This window comes from Camelina sativa, chromosome 4, assembly GCF_030686135.1.
Source record: "Camelina sativa cultivar CO46 ecotype springtype chromosome 4, ASM3068613v1".
In the NCBI taxonomy this organism is placed as follows: Eukaryota; Viridiplantae; Streptophyta; class Magnoliopsida; order Brassicales; family Brassicaceae; genus Camelina; species Camelina sativa.
In genome coordinates, this window is record NC_141883.1 from 8556190 (window position 1) to 8576082 (window position 19893).

Sequence of the window (19893 nt, forward strand, 5' to 3'; positions counted from 1 at the left end):
GAATTCTAGTTTTTAGACTTAGGTAATTTTCGCAGCGAGAGCTGGTTAATTTTACTTTTGTGATTTGAGTTATAGAATTGTTCTTAATAAATCCTAACAATTATTTTAACTGATTTTTATGAATTTCCGAAGAATTTCCCTGAACCTATCTTCTCTTTTATTGAATTAACTCTTCTTTCTATTGTTTTTCTTGCTCTTTTGATTTTAATACAATTTATTTCTGTTTAGCTTAATTAAAAGATTAATAAATCTGTTGTGTGATCTAGAGTCTTTGTGGATATGATCTCTAAATACTACAGTGATCTCTTAATTTGAGAGAGTAGCTCTAGAGTAAATTTGAGCATATCAATATATATATATATATAAATATATATATATATATATATTTATTTCGTCTATATTATTATTAATTTATGATACTGTTGCAACCATATTTTTACATAGGATTTTCAAAAAAAATTATTATCTTATTATTTTAACAAATTATGTCATTTTATATACCGTCCCAGCTCGGGACCGAAAAAATTTATTAATTTATAGAGAGTATTAATTTAAAGAATATCTAATATAATAAAGTAGGGTTACAATTATAAGGAGGCTCTAACTGCTTGCCACGTGGCACTTGTAGAAAATCCTACACCTGTCTTTTTTTTTCTTTTTCTTTTTCTTTCTATCTCATGTTTAAATAAATTGTTAATGGGTTGTATATTATGTTTGTAGTAAATAGTTAATGGACCACTTTAACTAAGCCTAACAAATTTATCGACTTATCCCCACAGATAATAGCGACAACGGAAACTATGAGTTCCCGTCTTCTTCTCTTCTACGTCTCTCTCTCTTCCCCACAAATAAGATTATTTCCAATTAAACCAAAAATAAAACACTTTGAATTATTTAAATTTAACTCACACTTTAATATAAAGCTAAAATTAAAAAAAAATCAATTAAACCATAAATAAAACACATTTAGGAATGTACATTTAACTCACACTTTAATATTAAAACTGAAAAAAATAAAAAATAAAATATTTCCAATTACACCATAAATAAAACACATTTTTCCATATAAATTTAACTCACACTTTAATATAAAACTGATAAATTGTTTCCTATTAAACCATAGTTAAAACACTTTTAGTCATACAAACTTAACTCACACTTTAATATAAATCTAAAATAAAATAAAAAATTCATTTAAACCATATATAAAACACATTTAATCATATACATTTAACTCACACTTTAATATTAAAAAAAAAGCATTAACTATATTTCTCCACTCAGTTTTATTCAAAACACAATAAATTAGAATTAACTCTCATACATTTTAGTTTCCAAATTGTAACTCTCATCACTTCCCATCCTATAAATACTCATATTTTTAATTTTCTCATTCTCTTTCACTTTATCTTAGATATTATACACTTTTTTGTGTTTTTTTGTAGGTTGTTGTTGTATGTGTTAGAAAAAAATGAAATATCGTTTTAAAAGCTTAATTCTATATTTTAATTTTAGAGACTATATGATATGTATCTTAATTTTTTTTTTTTTTTTTTTTGAAGATTCATCTCTATTCTCTGCAAAACAAACATTCTCAAAATCAACCTATTAAAACTTACAGACCATTTGTCCATATGTCAAAATCCAAATATTATCACTTAACGAGTCCATATTATAAATAACTCTTGTACATACAACTAGCCTAGATTTTTAAGTTAATATTTTTTTCTCTAATAGCATATATTGCTCAACTGAAGCCCTACATTCCTCCTATCTTGATGTTCATATATTTTACCCTGTTTTCCCTTAATATATTCACATCTTTTGCATCTTTTGCTATCCGTTTTGACCATTATTGCATAGCTTTAGGACTGTTCTTGCATTAGAGTTTAGTTGCATTGCATTTGCATCTTTTCATGCATAAACAGGTGATTTTGGAGCTTAAGGAGCATGGAAGCAATGCTGAGGAGAAGTGAAGCAATCGTGAGGAGAAAGCAAGAGAGTTAAGGCTGAAGAACCAAGGTCCAGACCGGAGTCCCACTCGACCGCCCACTCGACCGCCCACTCGACCAGACACTCGACCGTGTGCAGAGAGGGACTCGACCGAGTGGAAGGAGCATAAGAGGAGCCAACTCGACCAGTCACTCGACCGAGCACCGGGTCGAGTTGGCCGAACCGCCTAGCTATTTTGTCTTTTAGCATTTTTATGGCTTCCACTACTTTTTCTATTTAAAGGCCTTGTACCAGCAGCCACAAAGGAGTCCAGCTTTTTAGAGAGTCAAAAACCTAGTTTTTACCCTTTTGGGGAATTATTCCTTTTGCACTTTTATATTTTAGATCTTGTACCTCCTTGAAGGAGAAAAACTCATAATTATTGGATTTTGTTGGTTCCATAACTTTCAAGATATTAAGAATTTGTGTTTGATTCCTTCTTCAATATTGTATATCTTTGCTTTATCTATCTAATCATGCAAGTTTCATCATTTTCTGGGTTTATGACTTTGATGTTCATCATGTTTTCTTGTGAGTAGTTGCTTAGGATCTTGAGGATGGGTTAGGCTGGGTTGTGTTTGAGGTTTGATTGATTTGGTCAAGCTTGATTGTTGTAGATCTCTTCTAGGCTAGATGGTCTTAATGCTGGTCCTATATCTGAGAGGGTAGGATCTGATTTCAATCATCTTAGCATCACACCAATGTTTAAGGAGCATAGATAAGACTAGATCTAGAGACTATCATTAGGCTTGCTAAGAGATTAGAAGTCTTGTTTGGTATTTGACATATTGCTTAATGCCTGCTTGTGTAGATTCTTTACTTTGTGAGAACAAGTCTAGAAATGCATGAGTTTGATTGTTTCTTGCCATGAGAGTGGATTAAACATGTCTTAGAAATATATGTCTAGAGATTAGCTCAAGTTGTTTGAGATTTGTTGACCAAGTTAGATGATCTCATTCATTAGTCCAGCCCATAAATCCCTCCTCAAGACCTTCCTTGTTTATTGATTTCCTAGCTTAAATCATGTTGTTTGATCATTGTTTGATTTGCTTTTGTATTGCTTTGTTTTTCTTGCATTGCTCTGTTTTCCGGATTTGTCCAGCTCGACCCTGCACTCGATCTACACTCGATCGAGTGCTTGCTCGAGTTCATCCCCAGAATTCTTGTTTATGCTTTGTAGTTGTCCTGTCTTGTTTCCTGTTTCATTCTAGTTGCATTTCTGTTGCATTTACTTAGTGTCTTGTTCATTACTTGCCTTGCATTAGTTCATTACCATAGTTTCTATTTCTGTTCTAGCTTCATAACTGTTATAATCAATCTGTTTCATTTACATTTAGCACCTAGTTCTAGTAGCTTTTACATTCTGCATTTTACATTTCATCATAGGATTGTTAGTGACAAACATCCTTAATATTTGGCTTGACTTAGACATATATGCACATCCTGATTGCTTGCAAACACTTAGATTGGATTGACACCTCTTATACTACAACTGCATAAGGGGAATTGAAACACCCTGCCATCCATTCATTTCATATCTCACCATTCCATACATCCATCATCCACCACCACAAAATATACGTGTTTCAATTTGGCGCCGTTGCCCATTTGAGTGTTTATTTGTGACAATTAGGATCAATAGAAGTCTAAGATTAAGTTCCTTTATCCCCTTGTTCGCTACTGATCTCGATTCTTCTACTGATTGTTTGTGATTGAGTTTCAGGTACCAACTCGACCTCCAACTCGACCTCCACTCGACCGAGTGAGTGCACGAGTTCGTGAACGAGTCAGAAGCTAGATACAAATAGACATCACCTCCCAATCGACTCGACCATCCACTCGAGCCTGCGCTCGACCGAGTGCCTGTCCGAGTATGTACTCGAGTCTGTTGATGCAAACAAGATCCAAGGGTCATCACAATCTTCAGAGACTCCTTGATCACATCAACCGACCACCAAGGGACCTAAGACAGTAGAGAACAAGAATCAATCAGGAACAAGAACAACAAGTGCTAATGGAGCAACAAGATCAACAAGCTCCAAGGGCAAGGAACATTGGTGTTGTGGATGCACCTAACACACACAACCAAAGAGATGGTATTGTGCCTCCTGCAGTTGCCAATAATAATTATGAAATCAAGAGTGGATTGATTTTCATGATACAAGCCAACAAATTTCATGGGTTGCCAATGGAGGATCCTCTAGATCACCTTGATGAGTTTGACAGGATATGTGGACTCACAAAAATCAATGGAGTGAGTGAAGATGGCTTCAAGTTAAGGCTATTCCCATTTTCCCTTGGAGACAAACCTCATCTCTGGGAGAAGACTCTTCCTACTGGAGCAATAACCACATGGGATGCATGCAAGAAAGCTTTTCTGGCCAAATTCTTCTCCAATGTAAGGACTGCTAGGTTGAGGAATGAAATTTCTGGGTTTGCTCAAAGGAATAATGAGAGCTTTTGTGAAGCTTGGGAGAGGTTTAAAGGATTCCATACTCAGTGTCCTCACCATGGCTTCAGCAATGAGTCCCTTCTAAGCACTTTGTATAGAGGGGTGCTTCCCAAAATAAGAATGCTTCTTGATACAGCTTCAAATGGCAACTTCCTCAACAAGAATGTGGAAGAAGGATGGGAATTGGTTGAGAACCTTGCTCAGTCTGATGGAAATTATAATGCGGACTATGACAGAACAATAAGGTCCACATCTACTGATCAAGAGGACAAGTACAAGAAGGATTTGAAGATGGTCAATGAGAAGCTTGACAAGATCCTACTAAGCCAATCACAGACAATCCACTTCATTAGTGAAGAAGAAGGAGATAGGGAGTTTGTTGAGTTGTGCTACATGCAAAACCAGGGAGGATTCAAAGGTTACAACCAAGGAGGATTCAATAATAACAATCTCTCTTATAGGAGTAACAATGTGGCTAACCCACAAGATCAATTCTACCCCCCCCCCCCCCTCAACAGCCTCAACAACCTCAACAGCAACAAAACTATATACCCAAGCAGCAACAACAGGTGTTCCATCCCCAATTGTGTCCCCCACCAGGGTTTCAGACTAACCAAGGCCAGGAACAAGACCTAAGAGCAATGATACAACAGCTGTTGATTGGGCAAACCAATGGGAAGATTGAGGCAGCAAACAGAATTGCTGAGCTGAACAAGAGGATAGAAGATATTTACAGTGAACTTCATGCCAAGTTTGACACACTAACTTCCAGGATTATGACTATAGAAAATCAACAAGCTTCTGCCCCAAAGCATGACCATCACAAGGGCAAAGCTATTGTGCAAACTACTGAATTTGCCAATGCTATCAATCTTCGCAGTGGAAAAGTCTTACCAACACGACTAGGAGCACATCCCAACACTGAGGACAGTGGAATTCAGGAAGGGGAGGGTTTCCAACAAGAAGAGACTCAGAATGAAAACACCATTGAATTCGACGCACCACTCGACCACTCACTCGACCGAGTAGGTGGTCGAGTACCCGATCGAGCAGCTTCTCAGGAGAAAATCAATCCAGTTATCTCCAAAGAAAAAGAAGTCCGGTTCATTCCTCCTCCTTACAAGCCTCCACTAGCTTTCCCAAAAAGATTTAAAAAACAGATGGTTGAAAAATACAAGGCATTGTTTGACAAACAAGTTAGAGAGATTGAGCTTAGGATGCCTCTAATAGATGCCTTTGTGATGATCCCTCCTTACCAAAAATTCTTGAAAGATTCTGTGATGGAAAGGATCAAAGAAGTTCAAGGGATGGTGATTCTCAGCCATGAGTGTAGTGCCATAATCCAAAAGCAAGTGAACCCTCAAAAGCTAAGAGATCCTGGTTCCTTTACTCTACCTTGCTCTATAGGGCCCTTAACCTTCAATAGATGCCTTTGTGATTTGGGAGCCTCAGTAAGCCTAATGCCTCTATCAGTTGCTAAGCGCCTAGGGTTTACAAGGTATAAGCCATGCAACATCTCCCTGATCTTAGCTGATAGATCAATAAGATTACCACATGGTGTTTTGGAGGATCTACCAGTTAGAGTTGGAGTAGTGAAAGTCCCAACAGACTTTGTAGTCTTGGAAATGGATGAAGAACCAAAAGATACTTTGATCTTGGGGAGACCTTTCCTGGCTACAGCAGGAGCAATAATTGATGTGAGACAAGGGAAGATTGATCTCAACTTGGGAGAGGACCTCAGAATGACATTTGAAATTGTAGAGGCTATGAAGAAACCAACAATTGGAGGACAAGTCTTTTGGGTTGAAGAGTTGGACAAATTATCAGGAGAATTGATGGAAGAGCTAGCAGAACAAGATCAACTTAGAAATGTTTTGACCAAAAGTGGAGAGGAATGGTTCATCCATAAAGAAACCAAGGCCTATGAAGATATATTGGACTCCTGTAGAGAATCACACCATCCAGAGGTTTTTGAGGGGTTACCAGCATTAAGAGAGGAAGTCTGGTCAGTTCAAACAGCAAATACAGATAGCTCGACCACCTACTCGAGCATACACTCGACCGAGCACCAACACTACTCGACCGAGTGCACTGCCAAGTCCTCCACAGACGACTGGTCTGAACTGAAAGCACCAAAAGTAGAGCTAAAACCTCTCCCATCTGGGCTAAGGTACGTTTTTTTAGGTGAGAAATCTACTTATCCTGTGATAGTAAATGCTAACTTGGGTAGGGAAGAGCTTGATTTGCTAGTTATTGAGCTAAGGAAGTTTAGAAAAGCTATTGGTTATACTTTGGATGACATTAAAGGAATTTCACCTAGTCTCTGCATGCATAGAATCCACCTTGAAAATGAATCCTACTCTAGTATTGAACCTCAAAAAAGGCTTAACCCTAACCTAAAGGAAGTAGTCAAAAAAAGAGATTTTAAAACTGCTTGGAGCTGGTGTGATCTATCCTATTTTTGATAGTACTTGGGTCTCACCAGTCCACTGTGTCCCTAAAAAAAGAGGAATCACTGTAATAAAGAATGGTCGTGATGAGTTAATTCCCACTAGAACCATAACAGGACATAGAATGTGCATTGATTATAGGAAGCTTAATTCTGCTACTAGGAAATATCATTTTCCTCTTCCATTTATTGATCAAATGTTGGAAAGATTAGCCAGTCATACCCATTACTGTTTCTTGGATGGATATTCTGGATTATTCCAAATTCCTATTCATCCCAATGATCAAGAGAAGAGAACATTCACATGTCCATATGGTACCTTTGCATATAGGAGGATGCCATTTGGATTATGTAATGCTCCAGCTACCTTTCAAAGGTGCATGATGTCAATCTTCTCTAATCTTATTGAGGATGTGGTTGAAGTTTTTATGGATGACTTCTCTGTCTATGGAGATTCCTTTTCTTCTTGTCTTACTAATCTATGCAGGGTTTTAAAGAGATGTGAGGAGACAAATCTAGTCTTGAATTGGGAAAAGTGTCACTTCATGGTTGAAGAAAGGATAGTTCTTGGTCATAAGATTTCAGAGAAGGGTATTGAAGTTGACAAAGCAAAAATTGAAGTCATGGTTCAACTTCAACCACCAAAAACAGTCAAGGACATAAGAAGCTTTCTTGGTCATGCTGGATTTTATAGAAGGTTCACCAAGGATTTCTCAAAGATAGCTAGGCCATTGACAAGGTTGCTTTGCAAGGAGACTGAGTTCAACTTTGATGAAGATTGCTTGAAGGCTTTCAAGGAGATCAAGGCTGCTTTGATATCAGCTCCAATAGTCCAAGCTCCAAACTGGGATCTTCCATTTGAGATTATGTGTGATGCTTTAGACTTTGCAGTAGGAGCAGTTCTGGGACAGAAGAAAGATAAGAAGCTGCATGTTATTCACTATGCAAGTAGGACATTGGATGAAACTCAAGGAAGATATTCAACAACAGAGAAAGAGCTTCTAGCAGTGGTCTTTGCCTTTGAAAAATTCATAAGTTACTTAGTAGGGTCCAAGGTAATTGTGTACACTGATCATGCTGCTTTGAGGCACATCTACTCAAAGAAGGACACAAAACCAAGGTTGTTGAGATGGATTTTGCTTCTCCAAGAGTTTGACATGGAAATAGTTGATAAGAAAGGGATAGAGAATGGAGTAGCTGATCATTTGTCCAGAATGAGGATAGAGGAGGAGATTCCAATCGATGATTCAATGCCTGAGGAGAAACTGATGCAAATTGGGACAACTCGGCCTCCAACTCGACCGCCCACTCGACCAGGCACTCGATCGAGTATGTTTGGGCACTCGATTGAGCAGGATGAGATGGAGGAGTGGATGGCACTTGAAAGTGAAGATTTACCTTGGTATGCTGACATAGTCAATTACAAGGTGTGTGAAGAAATCCCAGCAGACATGGACTCTTATAAGAAGAAAAAGCTCCTCAAGGACATCAATGGATACTATTGGGATGAACCTTACTTATACAAAAAGGGATCAGATGGGCTGTTTAGGAGATGCATAGCAGAAAATGAAGTTGAAGGAGTGCTAGGGCATTGTCATGGTTCTACTTATGGAGGCCATTTTGCAACTTTCAAGACAGCCCAGAAAGTCCTACAAGCTGGTTTATGGTGGCCTACATTATTCAAAGACACTCACAAGTTCATCACAAAGTGTGATGCTTGCCAAAGAATGGGGAATATCACAAGAAGGAATGAGATGTCCCAAAATCCAATTCTTGAAGTTGAGATATTTGATGTGTGGGGAATTGATTTCATGGGACCTTTTAATCCTCCTTCAAATGGGAATGTCTACATATTAGTGGCAGTGGACTATGTCTCCAAGTGGGTAGAGGCTATTGCCAGCCCTACTAATGATCACAAAGTGGTTCTTAAACTTTTTAAGACCATAATCTTCCCAAGGAATGGAATTCCAAGGGCTGTGATTAGTGATGGAGGAACACACTTCATCAACAAGACCTTTGAAGGAATGCTAAGGAAGTATGGAGTTAAGCAGAAGGTGTCTACAGCCTACCACCCTCAAACAAGTGGGCAAGTTGAAGTGTCAAACAAACAAATCAAGGCCATTCTATCAAGAATAGTAGGAGCAACAAGAAAGGATTGGTCTAGTAAACTTGATGAAACACTTTGGGCCTATAGAACAGCTTTCAAGACACCTATAGGAAGAACCCCATTCCAACTGGTCTATGGCAAGTCTTGCCATCTCCCAGTCGAAGTTGAGTACAAAGCCCTATGGGCAATCAAACTTTTGAACTTGGATCTAGAGACAGCACAAGCTAAGAGAAGCCTTGAATTGCATGAGCTTGAAGAAATCAGATTGGAAGCTTATGAAAACTCCAAAATCTACAAGGAAAGAACTAAAGCCTTCCATGATAAGAAGATTCTCATCAAAGACCTATAGGCTGGAGACCAAGCTTTGCTTTATAATTCAAGACTCAAGTTATTCCCTGGGAAGTTGAAAAGTAGATGGGGAGGCCCTTTTGAGATAAAGGAGATCCTACCATTTGGAGCTGTCACACTTCTCAACAAGGATGTTAGTGAGTTCACAGTCAATGGTCAGAGAGTTAAGAAGTATTTGGGAGAAAAGGAAACACCTGAGAAGTTCACAATGCTTCTCCAGGATGCTCCTCAAGCCTAAAAAGGCATTAAAAGTCAAGCTTAGTGACTTTAAACAAGCTCATTAGGGAGGAAGTCCCTAAGGTATCTCTGTTTATATTGCTTAGGATTTGTTTTGGTATTTTGATTTGTGTTTTGGTGTTTTCATGGTCAGGGAAGCAAGGGAGTTTAATTAGAAGAAGAAAAGGAGATTCGCAGTCCAGCTCGACCCCCCCCCCCACTCGAGCACATACTCGACCGAGTCCCAGTCGGTTGGCATCGTCGAGCTGCCCCAATCACCTTCTCCAAGTCACCAACCAGACCCCAACTACACATTTGACAGCATGAATGAGGATGTGGACAGTTTTTTCTCCAATCCTTGAGGTACCACTATCACCTTCACTTGTAAATATCATAGCATTTCATATTGTGTTTTGTTTTTGGTCTTGAATCCTCTTACAAATTTCTTTCACACAGAGGACTGTGTGATTTAAGTTTGGGGGAGGGTTTGAGATAGCATTTGATGTTGTGTTTTGTTTTCTTATTTCAAATTTTTAGCATCATCATGTTAGTATTTGCATAGCATCTAAGGCATAGAAAACCACTAAAATTTGAAAAAATTTGCAAAAATCTTTATAAAAAAAAAAAAAAAAAAAAGAGTGTTCATGTAGTTTGCATTGCATATTAGGATCTTGTTTAGAATGTTTCATGTAGGACTGTTAGATATTTGCATTGGAGATCTATGATGAGTTTTGCCTTGTTAGCTTACTAGATTCACCAAACTAGGATCAATGCCCAAGTTAATAGTACTTTGATGCTAGTTGAGTGGTTAGAAGCATAAGATTGAACCAAGCCTTGAATTCCTGCATTGCATTTGGTCTAAATTGAATCATGTTGTGATTTGATGCCATTTCCTACTTATAAGAACTTAATATTGACTGTTAAATATCAATGTGTGCATTGCTTTAAACTCATGGATATCATATACATATTTGGATCATGTTTCTCCTTTTTACCACTCTTGTTGATCCAAGTAGCTGATTGAATCATTAAAATCAGTTTCCAAATACCCTTAACCAACCCTTCTTTCAAGCCATGTTTAATCTTGAGTGTGTAAGGCTTATTTTGGGATTGAGCTTGGTAGAAAGTGTTAGGTTTGAACTGACAAGAATAATGCCTTGTGTAGTTCTAGTTTGCATTTTCCAAACTAGATAGGACTAGGTGATTTCATTGTTGGGTTTGGGATTTGGTTGTTTGAAAAAGAAAGAAAAGAAAAGAGGAAAAGAGAAAGAAAAGGTTAGAGTCTTTAGGAGGGGAATGTGTTTAAGTAAAATCAAAATCTAGTGAAAGGATTGGAAGTAAAAAAATTGTTGTTGAAGATGGTTCTAGTTAAAGAAAAGAAAAGAAAGAAAAGAAAAGTCTAGCAAAATGTTTATATGTCTTAAGAATAAGAAGAAAAGAGAACCATAGCAAATAAGTAAGAATCCCCCATCCCACTAGAAAGATCATATAAGAAACCTCTCCTAAGACTTTAAAATCAAAAGAGAAAAGGGTGAAAGAGAAGAGAAGAAGTTAAAGGGTAGCACTAGGATCAATTGGGTTTAGATTGATAGGATAAACACTTTGGGTGCCTTTGGGTAGACAAGGTTTTGTTCTTGTATGTGTCTAAGTGTTCTTACCTTTAGCATTCTTCTAAAGCTCAATCCATTTTTATGAGAGAACCTTGATATTGATAAGCCCCACTCTAAAGAGAGACCATCATTGTCTCTAAACCTTTTACTACCAAGCCAAATGAGTTTAAGCATTGCATAGAATTGATTCATGTTCTTGATTAATGAATGTTAAAGGAAATGGTTGATTTGAATGCATGTGGACATCTAAGGCTCAAATCAGTAAAGGTTGTGATATGCTTGTCTAAAATCTTTAAGTACAGCTCATTCAACTTGCATCATAGTACTAGTAACTTGGACATTGATTCTAGATGGTCTATTTGCAAGCTTTAGGAGCTGAGATCCCACTTTCAAACCTCACCTACCTTCTTATGTCTTGTTCATTTGCTTGAGGGCAAGCAAAGACTAAGTTTGGGGGTGTTGGTATTCATATATTTTACCCTGTTTTCTCTTAATATATTCACATCTTTTGCATCTTTTGCTATCCATTTTGACCATTATTGCATAGCTTTAGGACAGTTCTTGCATTAGAGTTTAGTTGCATTGCATTTGCATCTTTTCATGCATAAACAGGTGATTTTGGAGCTTAAGGAGCATGGAAGCAATGCTGAGGAGAAGTTAAGCAATCGTGAGGAGAAAGCAAGAGAGTTAAGGCTGAAGAACCAAGGTCCGGAGTCCCACTCGACCGCCCACTCGACCAGACACTCGACCGTGTGCAGAGAGGGACTCGACCGAGTGGAAGGAGCATAAGAGGAGCCAACTCGACCAGTCACTCGACCGAGCACCGGGTCGAGTTGGCCGAGCCGCCTAGCTATTTTGTCTTTTAGCACTTTTAGGGCTTCCACTACTTTTTCTATTTAAAGGCCTTGTACCAGCAGCCACAAAGGAGTCCAACTCTTTAGAGAGTCAAAAACCTAGTTTTTACCCTTTTGGGGAATTATTCCTTTTGCACTTTTATATTTTAGATCTTGTACCTCTTTGAAAGAGAAAAACTCATAATTCTTGGATTTTGTTGGTTCCATAACTTTCAAGATATTAAGAATTCGTGTTTGATTCCTTCTTCAATATTGTAGATCTTTGCTTTATCTATCTAATTATGCAAGTTTCATCATTTTCTGGGTTTATGACTTTGATGTTCATCATGTGTTCTTGTGAGTAGTTGCTTAGCATCTTGAGGATGAGTTAGGCTGGGTTGTGTTTGAGGTTTGTTTGATTTGGTCAAGCTTGATTGTTGTAGATCTCTTCTAGGCTAGATGTTCTTAATGCTGGTCCTATATCTGAGAGGGTAGGATCTGATTTCAAGCATCTTAGCATCACACCAATGTTTAAGGAGCATAGATAAGACTAGATCTAGACACTATCATTAGGTTTGCTAAGAGATTAGAAGTCTTGTTTGGTATTTGACATATTGCTTAATGTCTGCTTGTGTAGATTCTTTACTTTGTGAGAACAAGTCTAGAGATGCATGAGTTTGATTGTTTCTTGCCATGAGAGTGGATTAAACATGTCTTAGAAATATATGTCTAGAGATTAGCTCAAGTTGTTTGAGATTTGTTGACCAAGTTAGATGACCTCAATCATTAGTCCAGCCCATGAATCCCTCCTCAAGACCTTCCTTGTTTATTGATTTCCTAGCTTAAATCCTGTTGTTTGATCGTTGTTTGATTTGCTTTTCTATTGCTCTGTTTTTCTTGCATTGCTCTGTTTTCCGGATTTGTCCAGCTCGACCCTGCACTCGATCTACACTCGATCGAGTGTAGATCGAGTTCATCCCCAGAATTCTTGTTTATGCTTTGTAGTTGTCCTGTCTTGTTTCCTGTTTCATTCTAGTTGCATTTCTGTTGCATTTACTTAGTGTCCTGTTCATTACTTGCCTTGCATTAGTTCATTACCATAGTTTCTATTTCTGTTCTAGCTTCATAACTATTATAATCATTCTGTTTCATTTACATTTAGCACCTAGTTCTAGTAGCTTTTACATTCTGCATTTTACATTTCATCATAGGATTGTTAGTGACAAACATCCTTAATATTTGGCTTGACTTAGACATATATGCACATTCTGATTGCTTGCAAACACTCAAATTGGATTGACACCTCTTATACTACAACTGCATAAGGGGAATTGAAACACCCTGCCATCCATTCATTTCATATCTCACCATTCCATACATCCATCATCCACCACCACAAAGATACTAGTTTCATATCTCCAAGCTAAATTACCAAAAATTTCCAGAAAAAGTAGTAATGTCTAAACTATCCAATAACATGAACAACACATCCACTTCTGAATCCCAATAGTTCAAGAACCAACGCTTTATTGGGTGATTAGTCACTTATTTAGAATAGATATATATTATATGTAGGTTATACTATATTATATTCAGCTGCTACCATCAGCTAATTCCTATGTTTGATTCTAAAATACCACCAGAAAAAACAAATCAAAAATTGTTATCAAAGAATCTGATGAGAGTTTGGTGAGTAGGTGACAGTCTGATCGTGCCATGGAAGATAATGTGCCTAACACTCTCTCATTGAAGATACACAAGAAGATTTAATGTTTAAGCCTCTTTTCTAGTCAGCTTTGTTATGCTTTTTTATTTGATGGTTTGTTTTCCCTTGATTATAATATACACTTCAATAATTAACAAAAGTGTTTTGGTATTTCTCAGCATATAATAAACAAATTCCTCATATCTTTGTATTGTATTCTTATATATAAGGTTGAAGAAGATATCTGAGCTTTACACACGCTGATACCACACAAACCAAGTTTACTACCCGTCCTACCAAGCTTAAATATTAAATTGTCACTCTATTTAAATTAATTTTTAATGCAAATCTTCAGTCCAAACTTTTATGACTAGTTTTAGTTTTAACTTCCAAAACTATTACAAATAAATATTACAATCTAAATTACAATAATTATAGTAGTCCCCATTTCTGAAATACAAATTAAGAGAATTATAATTATTTTTAAATTTCCAAAGCATATATTTGGGCTTATGATTTATTTACGTTAAAACTAAATTTGATAATTATATCCTAAATTATCAACAAAATCTTCCTAACAAAAATAAGGTCATCACCTATATAATTATGTGTTCTAATATCATACTTTAGACAATATATTATTTCCTCCCAAAAAGTTCTTATTAGCTATTAAATATTAATTCATGTGCTGATTAGGATAGAACAAGTATATAGATGTGTCGTCATGATTTACCATGCTTTAAACTCTTCGTATATATTGTGCGTATTTTTATAATTTTTTTTAAAGTAAATATGATCATTCTGTACATACGAGGAATGGATGACATCAAAATATTTAAAAGTGTTTTTTTTTTCGAACCTCATAAACGTATATTTTTATACATGGTCAACTCCCAAAATTATTTATATAGGCAAATAATATTTTATTATTTGAAAAAGAGAATGACTATCGGATATTCAACTAAATGGAGGATGAACTCAGTTGTTTTATTCCAAAAGTACATGTGTTTAATTTATAACGGCATATTAAGAAGATTTGTAGGTGTAGTAGTGATATGCTGTGAATTGGCAAGCATTTACTAATAAGAACTACTTCGAAAAAAAACAATTTCCAAATATACTATTAATCAAATTTGATTTACACCAAAAAATTCATCATGAATATATTGCAAGCTGGTTACATCACAAGACAACAAGTCCTAATTGTAGAATAGAAATAGTATAAGCTTTAATAAATTTTCTAATCTAAAAAAATGAGCCTGAATTATAAAATTATTTCAAACTATGAGAATGGTTTTTACTTCTTTGATCATTTAAAAAAGAGCGAACAAATATTTATACAAAAGGTAATGAAAAGAATATAAAAACACATAATAAAAATAAAATTAAATAAAAACTAAAAGGGAATGCCCATTATCAAATAAGAAAAAAAATTTCATTTACGAAACAATTCAATTTATAGAAACAAAAATGTTTAAAAACAACAAACAATAACCCTTGCAACGCATGAGACTCTACCGTTTATATTTTAGAGCTCCCTTCCGTTTCTCAGTATGTAGTAATTCAGTTATGGTTTTTTTGGATGTAGGAGAAGTTTAGGATAAATTCGAGTATGTATATCGGTTGTGGTTCGGTTCATTGGTTTCCAATTTGGATTGGTTCCTATTTCATTCTTCATATCTGAATATTTTAATTATGCCTTATTGATCGAGGACTTGATAATAAGGCCGTCCGTACAAACGTCCGTACAAGCGTCCGTACATGCCAGGTCGTTAGGCCATTAGGCCATAAGGGAAATAAGAATGAGATGAGCTGCAATGGCCTTATAAGAAAGAAGCCCATGAGGGAGAAGGATCTAGAAGGAATGAAATATCTCCCATGGATAGAGAGTCACGTGTGCCTTCGGTTGGTGAAGCTTGGCGAGTCAAACAAGGGAATGGCATGTCGCTTTCACCATTAAGAATGATCACGACATGCCCAAGCAAGTGGCTAATCTTCTTCCTTTTGTATCCAACGGCTATGTTCTCTTTGCCTCTATATATTAGGCCATGTAACAACATAAAAACTATTCTAATTTAAGCATTCTATCCTTCATTCTCTCTTTTCTTATTCTACCTTAGTAGTTCCGCAATTCTAACATGGTATTAGAGCTAGGTTTCTGCCCTTGACAAAACCAACTCCATTCTCTAAATCTCTAAGTCTTGATTCTCCATTCTTGTTGTTCGCTTTCTATTCTCTTTCATATTACCCATCGGTCAAAAAAAAAAAACTTTACCCGGCGGTCAATAGCATACTACCATGGAGAACACCAAACCGCTTGTTCTCCCTACTGTCCTGAAGGGAGGCAACTACCTCCTGTGGTCAAGAACCACAAAAACCGCGTTGTGTGGCCGCGGACTTTGGAGCCACATCGAAGGTGGAAAAGCTCCAAAGAAAGTCACTCAAGAAGATGGAAAAGAAAACATCAAAGAAGATGAAGAAGAGGCCAAGCTTCAAGAAGAGGCTAAGTGGTTTCAAGAAGACCAAACTGTCCTCTCCATACTTCAAAACTCTCTTGAGGCTCCCATATTAGAAGCCTATTCGTATTGTGAGACAGCTAGCGAATTATGGGAGACACTTAAGAATGTTTTCGGCAATATCTCCAACCTCACCCGAGTCTTTGAAGTAAAGAAGTCTATCAATGACCAGAGTCAAGAGGATATGGAGTTTAACAAACACTTTGGGAAGTTTAGGTCACTTTGGGCTGAATTTGAGATGCTCCGGCCAAACACCATGGACCCGACCATACTCAACGAGAGAAGGGAACAAGACAAGGTCTTCGCCCTGCTCCTCACCCTCAACCCTACCTTCAACGACCTCATAAAGCACATCCTAAGGTCAGACAAGCTCCCAAGCCTTGATGATGTGTGTGCACAGATACAAAAAGAACAAGGCTCTCTCGGCTTGTTTAGCGGTAAGGGGGAGCTAGTCACGGCCAACAAAGGAGTCTTCAAGCAAGAGGATCGGAAGCCAAAGGGAGGATGTGAGCATTGTAAGAGGAAGAACCACACTAAGGAGAAATGTTGGTTTCTACACCCTCACTTGCGCCCAAGTCACTATCACAAAGATCCGAGAGCCAACGTGACTCACACCAAGGACGAACAAGTCCAGACCGACAGTTCCTCGAAGAACGGTGAAGAGATGGCTTCCGGAGACTATGTGAGGAAATCTGACTTGGAGGCCTTCTTTAAGTCCTTGGCTCTCAAGGAGTCAAGTGGTAAAACTTTTTCTACCGTAAAGCTTAATAACTCTCTAGTAGTAGATTCGGGTGCCTCTCACCATATGATTAGTAACTCGAATTTGCTAAATAATATAGAACCAACTAAGGGAAATGTTGTTATTGCTAATGGTGATAAAATACCAATTCAAGGCATACGAAACTTAAAATTGTTTAACAAAGAGTCTAAGGCGTTTTATATGCCTAAGTTTACTTCAAATCTTTTGTCGGTTAAGAGAGCTACCAATGATCTAAATTGTTATGCTATATTTGGGCCTAATGACGTTTACTTTCAGGATATTGAGACTGGAAAACTGATTGGTGAAGGTGGAACCAAAGATGACCTTTATATTCTTGAAGATAGTTCACCAAGTTCACCAAAATCTGTTTATTTTAGTTCTTGTCTTGGAATTTCTTTGAATGCAATGTGGCATGATAGGCTAGGTCATCCTCACTCTAGGGCTCTTGAATTAATGATTCCTAATGTTTCTTTTGATCACTCTAGTTGTGAGGCTTGTATACTTGGAAAACATTGTAAAACTGTTTTCTCTAAGTCTACTACATGTTATGAAAAATACTTTGACTTAGTTCATTCAGATGTTTGGACCTCTCCATGTGTTTCTAGGGATAATAACAAGTATTTTGTGACGTTCATAGATGAAAAATCAAAATATACTTGGGTAACCTTACTTCCCTCCAAGGACCGTGTGATTGATGCTTTTATAAACTTTCAAAACTATGTGACTAATCAGTTTAATGCTAAGATTAAAGTATTTAGAACAGACAATGGAGGCGAGTATACAAGCAATCGATTCAAAGAACACCTAGCAAAGCATGGCATTATACATCAAACAAGTTGCCCCTACACTCCTCAACAAAATGGTGTAGCCGAAAGAAAGAACCGACACTTGATGGAAGTGGCGAGATCGATGATGTTCCATACTAATGTTCCAAGGAGATATTGGGGAGATGCAGTACTGACAGCCTGCTATCTAATTAACCGAACTACAACGAAGATATTGGACGATAAATCGCCTTTTGAGGTACTAAACCAATTTAAACCGTCACTTAGTCAACTAAAAGTGTTTGGATGTGTCTGTTTTGTGTTAGTACCAGGTGAGCTAAGGAACAAACTAGAAGCAAAAAGCACCAAGTGTATGTTCCTTGGTTACTCCATCACTCAAAAAGGCTACAAGTGTTTTGATCCAGTCAACATCCGCACTTTTGTCTCTCGCGATGTCAAGTTTCTTGAAGACCATGGCTACTTTGACAAGAAGGATTGGGCTGGCTTGAGAGATTTGGCGACGCCTACGGATCAGTCAGCGGGTCTCAAGTTCCTCCTCGATCATCTTGGAGTCACCCCCACTCAGCCGTCTCAATTGTCCCAGAATTCTACACCTGACTCCCGTACCGACCAATCATCGGAGCCTTTGCCCGAACGGTCCGACATACCGGTTGATGTTGTGGCTCCGGAACCGGAGGGGGAGACCAGTAGGCTAGATCTGGAAGCTGCTGCGTCCGGGGACCCAATATCGACTGAGCCAGCTCCAGAACCACAACCGGTCTCTCAGCCGCGTCGGAGCACACGCGTCCGGTCACATCCATCTACTTGGAAGGACAAACGCGTCTACTACAACAACCAAGCTATGGCGCATCCCATACAAGCTGCATGTTCTCTTGCGCACCTACCAGCTGATCATCAAGTGTTTCTTGGGAAACTAGACGCACAACCGATACCAAACACCTATGAGGAAGCGAAAGAAAGCAAAGAATGGCTTGGAGCGGTAGACGATGAAGTTGACGCCATGATACGTAATCACACGTGGGATGAAGCTGACCTACCATTAGGAAAAAAGGCAGTGAGCTCAAAGTGGGTTTTCACAATCAAACATCTCAGTAATGGAGACATCGAGAGATACAAGGCAAGGTTAGTGGCCCGTGGCTTCACACAAACATACGGCCAGGACTACAAAGACACGTTCGCACCGGTGGCGAAGCTTCATACGGTGAGAGTAGTCTTATCCTTAGCTACGAACCTCTCTTGGGAGTTATGGCAGATGGATGTCAAAAACGCCTTTCTACAAGGAGAATTAAAGGAAGAGGTTTACATGACACCATCACCGGGTCTTGAAGACATGATTGCTCCCGGGAAGGTATTGAGACTAAGGAAAACTATATACGGTTTAAAACAATCCCCGCGAGCATGGTATCACAAGTTGAGCACCACACTCTTAGGATACGGCTTCAAGAAGTCCCACTCGGACAATTCTCTATTTAGTCTTCAAAACAACAAAAGTATAGTGGTTGTATTCGTCTATGTGGATGATCTTATCATCTCAGGAGACAACCAGGAAGGTATTAAAGACATTAAAACTCACTTAAACTCTGTTTTTGATATCAAAGATCTTGGTGAGCTTAAGTACTTCCTTGGGATTGAAGTGTGCCGTTCTCCGGAAGGCTTATTTCTTTCACAAAGGAAGTACACCCTTGATTTGCTTTGTGAGACAGGAAAGCTAGGATCCAAACCAGTCGACACTCCACTTCCTGATGGCTACCAAGTCGAACGAAAGGGGGAGAGGAATGACCCTCCATATGAAGATCCCTCTCGCTACCGCCGTCTTGTGGGTAAGTTGATCTATTTAACACTCACTCGACCTGATATCTGCTATGCTGTGAATCAGGTTAGCCAATACATGAAAGCTCCAACAACCTACCACTGGAGTATCTTGGAGAGAAACCTCCACTATCTCAAGAAGGGTCCAGGCCAAGGCATATGGATGGGGAAGAATGACAACACCGAGCTTGTAGGATATTGTGACGCAGATTGGGCTGGTGATAGGACAGATAGGCGGTCTACAACAGGTTACTGCACCTTCGTAGGAGGCAACCTAGTGACGTGGAAGACCAAGAAACAAAAGGTGGTAT

General features: G+C 38.0%; 1 non-coding gene across 1 annotated transcript; it reads right to left on the minus strand.

The window, feature by feature from the left end:
- Nucleotides 1–4402: 4402 nt before the first annotated feature.
- LOC147945610 (small nucleolar RNA R71) lies at nt 4403–4509 on the minus strand. The gene has a single exon (XR_015597815.1). It is a non-coding gene; the product is annotated as a small nucleolar RNA R71 (small nucleolar RNA).
- Nucleotides 4510–19893: the final 15384 nt, after the last annotated feature.